The sequence below is a fragment of the Triticum urartu genome, chromosome 5A (genome assembly GCF_056163025.1).
Source record: "Triticum urartu cultivar PI428250 chromosome 5A, HENAU_Tu73, whole genome shotgun sequence".
Lineage (NCBI taxonomy): Eukaryota > Viridiplantae > Streptophyta > Magnoliopsida > Poales > Poaceae > Triticum > Triticum urartu.
Window position 1 is genome coordinate 252200357 of NC_141877.1, and position 15030 is coordinate 252215386.

The following is a 15030-nucleotide window of genomic DNA, read 5'->3' on the forward strand; positions in this document are numbered from 1 at the left end:
TCATGACGATGGTGTCATTTTCGTACTTGAGATTGTAGATGTCGTTCGTCGTCGTTGTGCACATGATGCTTGGAGGTGACGTGCCCTTCATGACGATGTGGATCACGAACATGATGTTCGTCGCCATGGAGAAGTGGATGTGAACGACTTGCGCTTGCATCGCTTGGGCGCTCCAAAGATGATTGAGTTGCTCGTCATCGCCTTGAGGATGATGAAGGGGAAGTAGACTTGATCAAGGCCCGAATCTCCTCCATCCTTGCATCTTGCTCCTCCTTTTGTGCGGAAAGCTTGTCGTCGATGTATTCCCTTTTTCCTCTCTTCGGAGTGGCGAATGTCAATGAAGAGGTTCTTGATGCGCTCTCTCAATCTTGATTCTTCTCCTTGAATTTGTCGTTCTAGGTCGAAGATTGACGCTTTGGTGATGTAGTTTTTCACGCCGTTGTTGTTGTGGAAGACCGGAGATGAAATGCCTTGCCTATCCATCACAATACTCGAGCAAATATGAGTGGAGAAAGGAGAAGAACTGTACCAAATGTACCTTGACCAATGTTGAAGATGGATTAATGATCACTCAATGTGGACAAGGAAATAGCACAATTAGTACCAATTCTTGTCAGTTTCTCACACCTACACATGTAAGGCTTATGGTGGAGCTCGGTGAGCATAGTGGCACAAAAAAATTGATGCAAAATGTTAGCAAGAGTCAATAATGTTGAAAGAGATTCACAAAATCGCAAATGTAACAAGTAGACCAATAGCAATATATGGCACATGGAAACACACACACAGATAGATAAATGGGGTCGTGCAACCAAGGAATGAGCTCAAAATATGGAATCCATGGAAAACGCTCGTGTTGCACAACTCAAGAGAGACGCTAGCACGATTGCTCTATAGGCGGATACGACACTTGTGCACAACCTACGATATGCAAAATGTATGAACTTTCTATCCCAAGTACGCTATGTATGTATGGTGTTCCGGTGGTATGATCCAAGATGACCGGATATGACAATCTTATGCAATGTGGTATGATGCTATGGCACTTGCTTACAAGATTGTTTGCTCACTCTTTTTCTTTGCTTAAAAGCTTATTCTTTTTTTTGTATGGTCACTTTTGCACAATGCACAAACCAAGATAGCAATTGTATATATGCGGAACAAACTTGTGGCACAAAGGATGATATGATACCAAGATGATTCCGATATGGTATGGTATGTATGCAGTGTAGATCACTAATGTGCACAAGTAACATTGCCGGCAATACTCAAATGGCTAGTCTCGATAGGAAAGTGACGCAAAATGGGCTAGGGGTTATCAATGCAATGGCAAGGGAATATACAATGGAGGGATACCACGATACCGAGATGATATGGAGGTTACAGTCCGTGGCGATGATGAGTGGCGGTGATCCTAATGGAGATACCAAGATGATGGAGACTCGTCCCTAAGTAGCCGAAACACCTTAGGAAACGGAAAAACCGTGAACTCAAAATCTCAAATGTCAAATGGTGGTAGCGGGAATGCGGTGGTGGTTGCGAAAGCTCAATTGGATTGCGTAATGGCAATGATGGGTTGTGGAGTACGCAATGCGGAAATGGAGGGTAAGGTGATGGACTATACACGGTGTCGGAGTTGGAAGAACGGTCCCTAAGTATCCTAAAGACCTTAGGAGACACAACTCACAACACAAACAAAATTGGGTTAAGTCGAGGTGGCGGGAGTGTGAGGTGGGAAAAACTATGCGGAAGTTATGGTGGTGGTGGTGGTGGTTGATGAAGAAGCAACCGTCCCTAAGTAGCCTAGACACCTTAGGAGACTCAAGTCACTCCTCAAACAACCACTAATGCGATGGGGAACAAAATTGGTTAGGTTGCGGAAGTCGGTGGTGGTGTAGCGGAGGATGTGGTGGAAGTCCTAGGCAAAGATGCCAAAGTTCCAACAATTTTATGGAGTCAAATGGTGATAGTAGTATTTTTGTGGGAAGGTGGATGTCAAGAGCTTCAAAACAAGCTAAAGAACGTCAAAATCGGAGTTCGGATGAATTAGTTATGGCCGAAACACAAATTAGCCGAAGTTGATATATACAGGTAGCGGACGTTCAGAAAAAACGGTCGTCCGGTCGCCGGACATCCGGTCAGGTCAGAAATCCACTAATTACAGCTCGGGTTAGGGGTTCCATTCGTCCGGTAAGGTCGGACGTCCAGTAAAGCAAGGTCGTCCGGTGGATCGGGGACAACTCGAGATCCGAGATTCGGGACGCGATTTTGGACGGAATTTGGGGATTTGGGGGTCAAAATTGATGAGATTTCGTGGATGAAAGATGTGGAAACTTGGGGAGATGCTAGATCCACTTGAAACCAAGCAAATCCATGGATCAAAATCAACAAAATATCATCAACCCAACAAATCACAAAAAAAAATTGGGGCTATTTTTGGTGGGGATTTTCGAAATTGGGGAAGAACACAACAAAATTAGGCTAGAAAACAACGAGGGGAGGCTCCGAAATCATGATCAACGTGGCTCATGATACCAATATGATGTAGGGTAGGAACCCTAGGGGGCGATATTTCACTAAAGGAACGGATCCCGCGATGAACACGAAGAACACGAGGATGGAAATGAGGGGAAAGACACGAGAGGAACACGAGAAACCAACAAATATGATCACACATGCGCTAGATCCATGAACACAAAGGAAGATACACGATCCAAAGTCAACAATGGACGATACAAGAGGTAACCGATCTTCTCCGCAAGGAGGTCTTGAATCCAAAGGGATCTTCTCCGAAGAGGCCGCGGTCACTCTCAAGGAGTAGATCCTAAGTGGATGAGCGTAGCTCTATCTCTAAATATGAGCTAAACCAACGCTAACACTAACTAGGAGGAGGTGGAGGCGTATATATAGTCTAGGTCCATGAAGGGGTAAGTGGGAGAGGGATACATGGGCCTCGGGGCCGAACACTGTGCGCAGACAGGTACCGGACGTCCGGTAGACGTCGGACGTCCGCTTGATCTGGCTCGGACGTTGGACTGCCGGATTTCCGGAGGTGGCCGGTCGTCCGGTCGCCGGTCGTCCGCTGGCGTCGGACGTTCGCTCATTTGGCTCTGGTGCGGGATCGCCGGTCGTCCGGTGGGTCTTCAGCGTCGGACGTCCGGTCCCAACCGGTCGTCCGGTGGCCGGAGCTTCTTCCGCAGCTCCTCTTCTTCCTCCTCGTGCTTGGTGTCCTCGCCTTCTTGTCCATGGGCTGCCTCTTGGTTCTTGGTCATGCATAGCACACATGTTTGAGGTAGTAGCCATGTCCCACATGTGGAAAGTGACGATTCAGAGAGGAGCGAGTTCACCTTGTGTCCAATGGCGTATACTTGAGGTCTCTTCTTATGTTCTCTTGGGGCTTGGAGAGTAGTCGGAGTGTACATGGGGATGAACGTGGGATGCTCCGCATCACGAGAGGATGCAAATCTCAGCGTGTGATGATTGCTACTGAGGATGGTGGGTATGAGTCCGCTAGTGACTATGATGAGGAGACTTTGGCTCTTATTACACATGAAGAACACGGTGGAGATGATTCTGATCATGAGACGCAATACATGGTTGCTAAAGATGCCGACAGGAATGAATGTTTAGTTGCTCAACGTGTTTTGAGTGTGCAGGTTACACAAGCTGAGCAAAATCAGAGGCATAATTTTTTCCATACAAAGGGGATTGTGAAGGAACGTTCCATTCGCATCACCATAAATGGAGGGAGCTGCAACAACTTGGCGAGCATGGAAATGGTGGAGAAGCTATCTCTCACCACAACACCACATCCACATCCTTACTACATCCAATGGTTCAACAACAACGGCAAGGTTAAGGTAACACGTACTATTCGTGTGCATTTTAGTATCTCTACATATGTTGATTATGTTGAATGTGATGTGGTACCAATGCAAGCTTGTTCCTTATTACTTGGTAGACCATGGCAATTTGAAAAAAAATCTCTACACCATGGTAGAAATAATCAGTATGCTCTTGTTCATCAGGATAGCCATATTACTTTGCCTCCTATGACTCCTGATTCCATTTTGAAAGATGATATTAATAGAGCTAATAAAGCAAAATAGGAGAAAAATAAGAGTGAAAATCAGATTGTGGCAAAAGAATTTGAGCAACAAATGAAGCCTAATAATAAACCATCTAGTGTTGCTTCTAAAATTAAATTGAAAAGCGCATGTATACTTGCCACAAAATCTGATATTGATGAGCTAGATTTCAGCAAATCTGTTTGCTATGCTTTTGTGTTCAAAGAGGCATTATTTTCATTCGAGGACGTGCCTTCCTCTTTACCTCATGCTGTCACTAACATTTTGCAGGAGTTCGCTGACGTCTTTCCACAAGACGTGCCACCGGGATTACCACCTATTCGAGGGATTGAGCATCAAATTGACATAATTCCCGGTGCATCATTACCCAACCGTGCACCATACCGTACCAATCCATAGGAGATGAAGGAGATTATGCGTCAAGTACAAGAGCTGCTCGACAAAGGTTATATATGTGAATCCCTTAGTCCTTGTGTTGTTCCTATCATTTTAGTGCCGAAAAAGGATGGTACGTCGTGTATGTGCATTGATTGTAGAGGCATTAATAATATTACTATTCGTTATCGTCATCCTATTCCTAGGCTAGATGATATGCTTGATGAATTGAGTGGCTCTACAATATTCTCCAAAGTTGATTTGCGTAGTGGATACCATCAAATTCGTATGGAATTGGGAGATGAATGGAAAACAACATTTAAAACTAAGTTTCGATTATATGAGTGGTTAATCATGCCTTTTGGGTTAACTAATTCACCTAGTACTTTCATGAGATTAATGAACGAAGTTTTATGTGCTTTCATTGGACAATTTGTGGTAGTTTACTTTGATGACATATTGATTTATAGCAAATCTTTGGAGGAACATTTGCAACATTTATGTGCTGTTTTTATTGCTCTACGTGATGCACGTTTGTTCGGTAACCTTGGGAAGTGCACCTTTTGCACCAACCGAGTATCTTTTCTTGTCTATGTTGTTACTCCACAGGGAATTGAAGTTGATAAAGCCAAGATTGAAGCTATTGAGAGTTGGCCGCAACCCAAAACTGTCACACTAGTGAGGACTTTCCTTGGCCTTGCTGGTTTCTATAGGCGTTTTGCGAGAGATTTCAGCACCATTTCTGCACCTCTCAACGAGCTTACAAAGAAGGATGTGCCTTTTGTTTGGGGTTCCGCACAGGAAGAAGCCTTCACGGTATTGAAAGATAAGTTGACACATGCTCCTTTTCTCCAACTTCCTAATTTTAATGAGACATTTGACCTTGAATGTGATGCTAGTGGAATTGGATTAGGAGGCGTGTTATTACAAGATGGAAAACTTGTTGCATACTTTTCTGAAAAATTGAGTGGGCCTAGTCTAAATTATTCTACTTATGATAAAGAATTATATGCTCTTGTTCGGACTTTAGAAACATTGCAACATTATTAATGGACCAAAGAATTTGTTATACATTCTGATCATGAATCTTTCAAACATATGAAAAGTCAAGCTAAACTGAATCATAGACATGCTAAATGGGTTGAATTCATTGAGACTTTCCATTATGTCATTAAACATAAAAAGGGTAAATAAAAGGTTATTGATGATGCATTGTCTCGTCGCTATACTATGCTTTCACAACTTGACTTCAAAATATTTGGTTTGGAGACCATCGAAGATCAATATGTGCATGATGTTGATTTTAAAGATGTAATGCAGAATTGTAAAGAAGGAAGAACATGGAACAAGTTTGTCATTAATGATGGATTTTTGTTCCGTGCTAACAAGCTATGCCTTCCAGCTAGCTCCGTTCGTCTTTTGTTGTTGCAGGAGGCGCATGGAGGAGGACTAATGGGACACTTTGGCATGAAGAAGATGGAGGATGTACTTGCTACACATTTCTTTTGGCCAAAGATGAGACAGGATGTTGAGCGTTTTGTTGCTCGCTACACTACATGTCAAAAAGCCAAGTCACGACTCAATCCTCATGGTTTATATATGCCTTTGCCTGTACCTAGTGTTCCTTGGGAGGATATATCTATGGACTTTGTTTTAGGTTTACCTCGAACAAAGAAGGGGAGGGATAGCATATTTGTTGTCGTGGATAGGTTCTCGAAAATGGCACACTTTATACCATGTCATAAAAGCAATGCTGCTGTTAATGTTGCTGATTTGTTCTTTTGTGAAATTATTCGCTTGCATGGTGTGCCAAATACTATTTGTTTCAGATCATGATACTAAATTTCTTAGCCACTTTTGGAGATGTTTATGGGCTAAGTTGGGGACTAAACTGCTATTTAGTACTACTTGTCACACCCAAACTGATGGACAAACTGAAGTAGTCAATAGCACATTGTCTACTATGCTTAGGGTTGTTTTGAAGAATAATAAGAAAATGTGGGAAGAATGCTTGCCTCATATTGAATTTGCTTATAATCGTTCATTGCATTCTACTACTAAGATGTGCCCTTTTGAAATTGTGTATGGTTTCCTACCTCGTGCACCTATTGATTTGTTGCCTCTTCCATATTCGGAGAAGGTTAATTTTGATGCAAAAGAACGTGCTGAATTGATTTTCAAAATGCATGAGTTAACTAAGGAAAGCATTGAGTGTATGAATGCTAAATATAAACTTGCTGGAGATAAGGGTAGAAAACATGTTGTTTTTGCACCTAGAGATCTTGTTTGGTTACATTTGCGTAAGGATAGATTTCCTAATTTGCGCAAATCAAAGCTTATGGCACGTGTTGATGGTCCTTTTAAGGTGTTAGAGAAACTAAATGATAATGCATATAAACTTGAGCTGCCTGCAGATTTTGGGGTTAGTCCCACTTTTAACATTGCAGATTTGAAGCCTTATTTGGGTGAGGAAGATGAGCTTTCGTCGAGGACGGCTTCATTTCAATAAGGGGAGGATGATGAGGACATCAATACCATTGTTACACCCACAGCCCCTACTGCTATACATACTGGACCAATTACTAGAGCTCGCGCACGCCAATTGAATTATCAGGTACTTTCGTTTCTTGATAACGATTTTAATGTTCATGAGAATATGATGCTGCCTAAATTGGATACATTTGTTTTGCTTACAAATGAAGGGCCTAGCTTGGACAAGAAAGATGAACCTTGGAGCAAGTTCCAGCATGGATGACACGGAGCATCTCAAGGCCATCCCCAGGGACCCAACTACATCTCCTACGACACCTCTTAGACCCATGACACAAGCACGTGCAAGAGCTCTTGAAACTGAGGTGACATCTCTCCTCTCACAATTCCACTTCGATGCACATGAGACATGGCTACTACCTCATATGGACACTTTGTGCATACTCAGGTACCATGAAGAAGCTAAGGAGCAAGGACAAGAGGAAGAGGAAGATGGATGAGAAGACGGAGAAGAAGGAGGGCTGCAGGAAAAGTCCCAGCCACCGGACGACCGGCCGGGACCGGACATCCGGCACCTGAAGCATCAGCCGAGCCCCAGCGAGCGGACGTCCGGTACCTGACGACCAGCCGCTCCTGAAACACTAGACGACTGGCCACCAGCGGACGTCCGGTACCTGGCTGCGTCTAGATTCGGGCCTGAGGCCCATGTACCCCTACTTTCGCCCCCATTTGCACTTAGACTATAGATAGACCTCTCCCACCTCCTTTCTAGGGTTATCAAAGGATTAGCTCATATTTCGTGTGAGAGCTTTGCTCATCCACTTGGTTACCTTCTCCTCAGAGATTCGAGCCTCCTACGGAGAAGATCCCCCAAGCAGATTCAAGACCCCTCTTTAGGTAAGAACATCAAGACCTCCTCACAGAGAAGACCGTTACCCTTGTACCGTCCTTAGTTGATCGTGTACCGTGTGAACCCTATGTATTCGAGGATCTAGCACATGTGTGACTTGTTCTTGTTAGTTTGAGTGTTCCTCTTGTGTTTCCCTTGTGTTTTCCCTCATTTCCCTCCTCGTGTTCTTCGTGTTCGTCGCAGGATCCACTCCTTTCGTGAGAGATCGGCCTATAGGGTTCCTACCCTACATCATCTTGGTATCATGAGCCATGTTGATCATGATTTCATTGCCTCCCCGTTGTGTTTCTAGCCTACTTTTTCTTGTTTTTTTGTCCAAATTCGGAAAATTCCCCACAAAAATAGCCGCAATTTTTTTTGTGATTTGTTAGTGTGTTGAGATTTTGTTGGTTTGAATCCGTGGATTTGCTTTGTTTTGAGTGGATCTAGCTTTTCCCTTTGTCTCCACCACTTCTCATCCACGAAATCGCCCACAATCGGCGAATTTCCCCTCATCCACCCCGCCCACGTGAACTTCCTCCCATGCCCGAGCAGTGCCCAGGCACCGGACGTCCGCTCGCCACCGGACGTCCGACGACCGGACGACCGCTCCCCACCGGACGTCTAGAGTTCCCTGACGAAACTGAATTTTTTCAGTTTAGTCACCACCACAGCCCCACATTTCTGCATACGCAATCCGACCACCAATACACCATCACCACTTCCGCATTCCACCACCATTTGGCCCGTTCCGCACTCCGACACGTGTTGCCACTTCAAGTTTTGAGAATTTGAGTTGCAGTTCCGTATCCTTTCGTGTTTCGGCTACCTAGGTACGGTTCGCCATCAACATCACCACCGCTCATCTTCGCCACGGACGCATCATCAACAATGACCACCTCGACTACATCTTGGTATTTGGTCCACCATTTTGACACCATACCATAAGCAAGAATGGTAACCTCGTCTTGGTATTGGACATATCACTCTTGCCATTACATTGATAGTCATCATAGCCTTACTCCTTTGCGTTGCTTACCCATCGAGACTAGCCATTGAGTATTGCCGGCAACGAGACTTGTGCACATTAGCGATCATACTTCCCATAGCATACATACATCATTGTTGCATATATTGATATCATCTCTTGTGTCACAAAGTTTTCATCGCATACACAATTGCTATCTTGGTTCGTCAAGCATTGCATGAGAAAAGAGCTCAAACATCAAAGAGCCAAACAAGCTTGTAAGCAAAGAGGAAAGATAAGCAAAGAGCTTTTAACCAAGAACCATAGCATCATACAACATTAAGATTGTCATACTCAATCACCTTGGATCATATCATAGAAACACCTTGCATAGAGCATACTTGGGATAGAAGTCGTCACATTTTTGCTAAGTAGGTTGTGCACAAGTTCTTGTATCCGCCTATTGTGCAATCGTGCTAGCGTCTCTCTAGTGTTGTGCAACAAGAGCATTTTCGTGGATTCCACATTTTGGCTCATCCTTGGTTGCCCAACCCCAATTATCTTTTTGCATGTGTGTTTCCGTGTACATTGTATGCTTGGTCTACTTGTTACATTGCATCTTGCGAATCTTTTCCAACATTATTGAAACTCACTTACAATTGCATCAAATTTTGTGCCACCATCCTAACCAAGCTCCACCATAAGCTTTTACTTGTGTAGGTGTGAGAAACTGACAAGACCTAGTACCAATTGTGCTATTTCCTTGTCCTACATTGGAGTGATCATCGATCCACTTTCAACTTCGGTCAGGATACATTTGGTATTCGTTCTTCTCTTTCTACCACTTACATTGTGTATCTTGGAATGATGGATAGTCCAAGTACTTCTACCAACCCACTCTTCATCGAGCACGACGATGACATGAACTCCTACGTCACCAAGAGTCACCTCTTTGGTGCACAACGTGCTTTGCATCAAGAGCAACAAGCCATGAGTGAACGCATCGACAACCTCGCCGCCGACTTGCGACTCTCTGAGCAACATACAAGGGACTACTTCGACCACAAGATCGACGATCACAAGCAAGAGAATGACGCAAGGATGGACGAAATTCGCGCGTTGTTGCTCAACCGCTCTTTTTCCACTTCGTCTTCATCACGAAGGACTCGCTCAAGTCGACACTCTGACTTCACCCTCTCTGGCTCAAGTACACCGACATCGAACACTCTTCGCCGTGCCGCGCGCAATGATCGTCAAGCAAGCCTCAATCCTCTACGCGATACCGACTCTCAAGAGCGCCGACAACGTCAAACTCAAGAGGCTTTTGCGCTAGCACGAGAACGGCAACGCCAACACCAACATGAAGAGGAAAAGCGAGCGCGTCTGCACCAAGTTGCACAAGATGCCGAGGCACAACGCCAAGAAGAACAACTCTGTGAAGCTCAAGCACTTGAGGCGCAACAAGCTCTCCAAGTTTCAAGTCGAGCCATAGCCAACCGAGGCTGACAAGCTCGAGAAGAAGAAGAAGCACTTCGTGAAGAAATTCAAGAACGGAGATTTCAAGCTCGCGTGCATCGTCAAGTCCCTCAAGTTCCTCCTCGAGCTCGACAAGCTCCTCCACAAGCTCGCCAAGAACATCAAGTTCATCAAGAGCATGAAGAGAATGGACATCCTCCACAACAAGTCCAACATGAGGTTGACAACCATCCTCACCAAGAGCAACACGAGCTTGACAATCATCAACAACAAGGGCGTCATCATCCCTGACCCCAACACAATGAAGAGCAACGCTATGGCAAGCCCAAGTTCACCATGCCCAAGTTCAACAGAAGCAACGATCCCGAAGAGTACCTTTCATGGGCATTGAAGGTCGACAAAATCTTCCATTTGCACAACTATGAAGAAGAGAAGAAGATCGCGATGGCATCCCTTTAGTTACAAGACTATGTCCTCATTTGGTGGGAACAAGTTATCGAGCGCCGAGAGGCAAGAGGTGAACCACCCATCACTACTTGTGCACAAATGAAGGATGTCATGAGAGCACACTTCGTGCCTACCTACTACGACCGCGACCTCTTCAGGAACTCCAACTACTCAAGCAAGGAACCAAGAGCGTTGAAGAGTACTACAAGGAGATGGAGATTGCCATGATAAGAGCCAATGTCACGGAAGATGATGAGCAAAAAATGGCACGTTTCTTGAATGGACTCAACCATCCTATCAAGAAGATCGCCGACTTCCAACCATACTCGAACCTCATCAAGCTAGTGCATCAAGAAAGTGCAAGATGATTTCAAGTACACCAAGTTCTCTTCCAAGACATATGGTTTCTCCAACAACCAAGCTTCAACGACTCCAACACCGTCTATGAAGCCTTCTACTAGCAACATCGACAACTCGAGTTCCAAGAAAGCTTCATCAACTCCAAGTCATCCTCCTACTACGAGCAACTTCAAGCCGAGAGCTTCATCATCATCCGCTCCAACGGATGAGACCGTCAAGACGAGTTCCCTCAAATGCTTCACATGCGGAGGCCGAGGCCACAAGTCCTATGAGTGCACCAACAAGCGGACCATGATCCTCAACGACAACGGCACTAACGACTCAATGAGTGAACAAGAAATGGACGCCATCGAGCAAGTCACCATGCACCGGCAAGTGAACGATGAAGAGGAACAAGTCTTTTGCAATGAAGATTCAAGTCATGCTCTTGTCGTCTCCAAAGTCTTGACTCTCCAACATCACCAAGAAGAAGACCAAAGATGCCACATATTCCACACCAAGGCCGGCATCAATGAACGATCCGTCAAGGTCATCATCGATGGAGGGACTTTTCATAATCTCGCAAGTGAAGAACTTTGCTCCAAGCTCCAATTGCCCAAGACGAAGCATCCACACCCATACAAAGTGGAATGGCTTAGCGACTCCGGCACCGTCCAAGTCGAGCACCGAGGACAAGTCTCCTTCAAAATTGGCGCCTACGAAGACACCTTGGAGTGCGACGTCATTCCAATGACCGTTTACCATCTTCTCCTTGGACGCTCATGGCAATTTGATAGAGGAGTAATCCACAATGGTCGAACAAACCACTACATCTTCAAGATGAAGGGAAAGGAGTACGTCCTACGTCCAATGTCGCCAAGTCAAATGATCGCCGATAAGCAAGCCACCCATCATGGAGATCATAGTGAGAGAGCGATCCACCAAAAAGAGAGTGAGTGCCACAAGCCCAAATCGAACACCTCCATGATGAGCGAAAAGAAGAACTTAGTCCTATTTGCCACCAAAAGTGAGATAAGAGGAGTATGTGAGAACCCATCTAGTGTCCTACACTATGTCATTGTGTGCAAGGACAATGCACCACAAACTAACACTTCTCACACTCTTCCTCTAGTGTTGTCTTCTCTTTTGCTGGAATTTCACGACGTTTTCCCCGACGAGCTACCTCCGGGACTACATCCACTACACGGCATTGAGCACCGCATCCGGACAAAGCTCCCTACCACATCAACCCCGAAGAAACCAAAGAAATACAAAGGCAAGTAAAGCATCTCATAGACCATGGACATGTGCGTGAAAGTTTGAGCCCTTGTGCCGTTCCGGTCATTCTTGTGCCAAAACGTGATGGTAGTTTTCACATGTGCTCTGATTGTAGACCTATCAATGCTATCACCGTTCGCTATAGGTATCCCATTACACGCCTAGATGATATGCTTAATGAGCTTAGCGGTGCCACTATATTTTCCAAAATTGATCTTAAGAGTGGTTACTATCAAATGCGCACACAAGAGGGTGATGAATGGAAAACCGCCTTCAAAACCAAGTTTGGTTTGTATGAGTGGTTAGTCATGCCTATGGTTCTTTCGGAAGCACCGGGCACTTTTATGCACCTCATGAATCATGTCTTTCGCCATTACATTGGTATATTTGTTGTGTTCTACTTTGATGATATTCTTGTGTTTAGCAAATCTATTAAAGAGCATGTCACCCATGTCCGCACCGTCTTGCAAACTCTTAGAAAAGAGCGCCTCTATGCTAATATGGAGAAATGCCTTTTTGGTGTTGACAAGCTCATTTTCTTGGGTTTTGTTGTTTCTTCTAAGGGTGTTCATGTTGATGAGTCCAAGATTAATGCTATTAAGACTTGGCCGCAACCAACCAACTTGCATCAAGTGCGTAGTTTTCTTGGCCTTGCGGGTTTCTATCGTCACTTTGTGAAGGATTTTAGCACCATTGCTTCGCCTTTGCATGCTTTGAGCAAGAAGAATGTGCCTTTTGTTTGGGGACCATCCCAAGATACCGCATTCAATGAGCTTAAGAATTTGCTTACTCATGCTCCCGTGCTTGCTTTACCAAACTTTGACAAGCCTTTTGAAATTCATTGCGATGCTAGTGGTAATGGCATAGGAGGTGTGTTAACGCAAGAGAAGCGCCCCATAGCTTACTTTAGTGAGAAACTTTCCGGAGCACAACTCAATTATCCCATATATGACAAAGAGCTATATGCTTTAGTCCGCGTTTTGCGTGAATGGGAACATTACCTTCGTCCCCATGAGTTTATCATTCATACCGATCATGAGACTCTCAAGTTTCTTAAGGGACAAACTAAGTTGAACAAGCGTCATGCTAAATGGAGTGAATGTATTGAGTCTTTTCCCTATGTCATCAAGTACATCAAGGGTAAAGAAAACATAGTCGCGAATGCTCTTTCCCGCATATGCATGCTTGTCACGCAACTTGAGTTAGATATCATTGGCTTTGAGCATATCAAGGACTTGTATGAGCATGATGCAACTTTTGCTACTCCTTATGCCAAGTGTTTGTCGAATACATCTTGGGAACGCTATTACATCAAAGACGGCTATCTTATGAGAGCTAACAAACTTTGCATCCCTGAGTCGTCTCTTCGTTTGTTGCTTTTGCAGGAATCGCATGGAGGAGGCTTAATGGGACACTTTGGACGCGACAAGAAGTTCACCACGCTCTCGAAGAGCTACTTTTGGCCAAAGATGTTTCGGGACGTCAATCGCTTCACCAACCGGTGTTCTACATGTCGCAAAGCTAAGTCCAAAGCTCAATCTCATGGTCTCTATATGCCTTTACCAATTCCATACCAACCATGGGAAGACATTAGCATGGACTTTGTACTTGGTTTGCCTAGAACTCGAAATGGGAAAGATTCCATATTTGTCGTTGTGGACCGCTTCTCAAAAATGGCACATTTTATTCCTTGCCACAAGATAGACGATGCTTCACATGTTGCCAATCTCTTTTGTAGGGAAATTTTGCGTCTCCATGGTGTGTCAAAATCCATCGTCTCGGACCGCGACGTCAAGTTCCTTAGCTACTTTCGGAAGACCCTATGCGCCAAGCTCGGAATCAAGCTACTCTTATCCACGGTGTACCATCCTCAAACCGACGGCCAAACGGAGGTGACAAACTGAACACTATCTTCTCTACTTCGAGTACTCATCAAGAAGAACATCAATGAGTGGGAGGATTGTCTACCCATCTCCGAGTTCGCCTACAACCGAGCAAGACACTCAACAACCGGCAAGTCCCCTTTCGAGGTCGTCTACGGATTCAACCCTTTGTCACCATTGGATATTCTACCTCTACCACTCCAAGAGCGAATCAATTTGGATGCAAGTGCAAGAGCAACCCATATCAAGAAGGTGCATGAAGATACAAGAAACACCATCGAGTGCCAAGTACAACACCTTGCGACCAAGCTCAACGTCAACAAGCACCCTATGATCTTCAACATTGGAGACCTCGTGTGGCTACACCTTCGCAAGGACCGTTTTCCCCAAGAACACAAGTCCAAACTTCGACCACGCGTGGATGGACCATTCAAGGTGCTTCCACGCTACAACAGTAACGCTTACAAGATCGACATTCCTCATGACAAGTACTCCGTGAGCGACATCTTCAACATCAAAGATCTCTCGCCCCACCACGGTGATGAGGATTTCGATCCGAGGATGGATCTTTCCCAAGGGAGGGGAGATGATGCGGAGCATCCCAAGATCATCCCCATGGACGCACCCACACCTCCAACGGCACCGTTTGGACCAATGACACGAGCCCGAGCCAAGGCTATCGAAGATAAGGTGAACTCACTCCTCTCTGAACTTCCACTTTCTATGCATGAGACATGGCTACTACCTAAGTCCGAGATGTTGTGCATGATTAGGTACCAAGAGGGTCCTCCCAAAGAT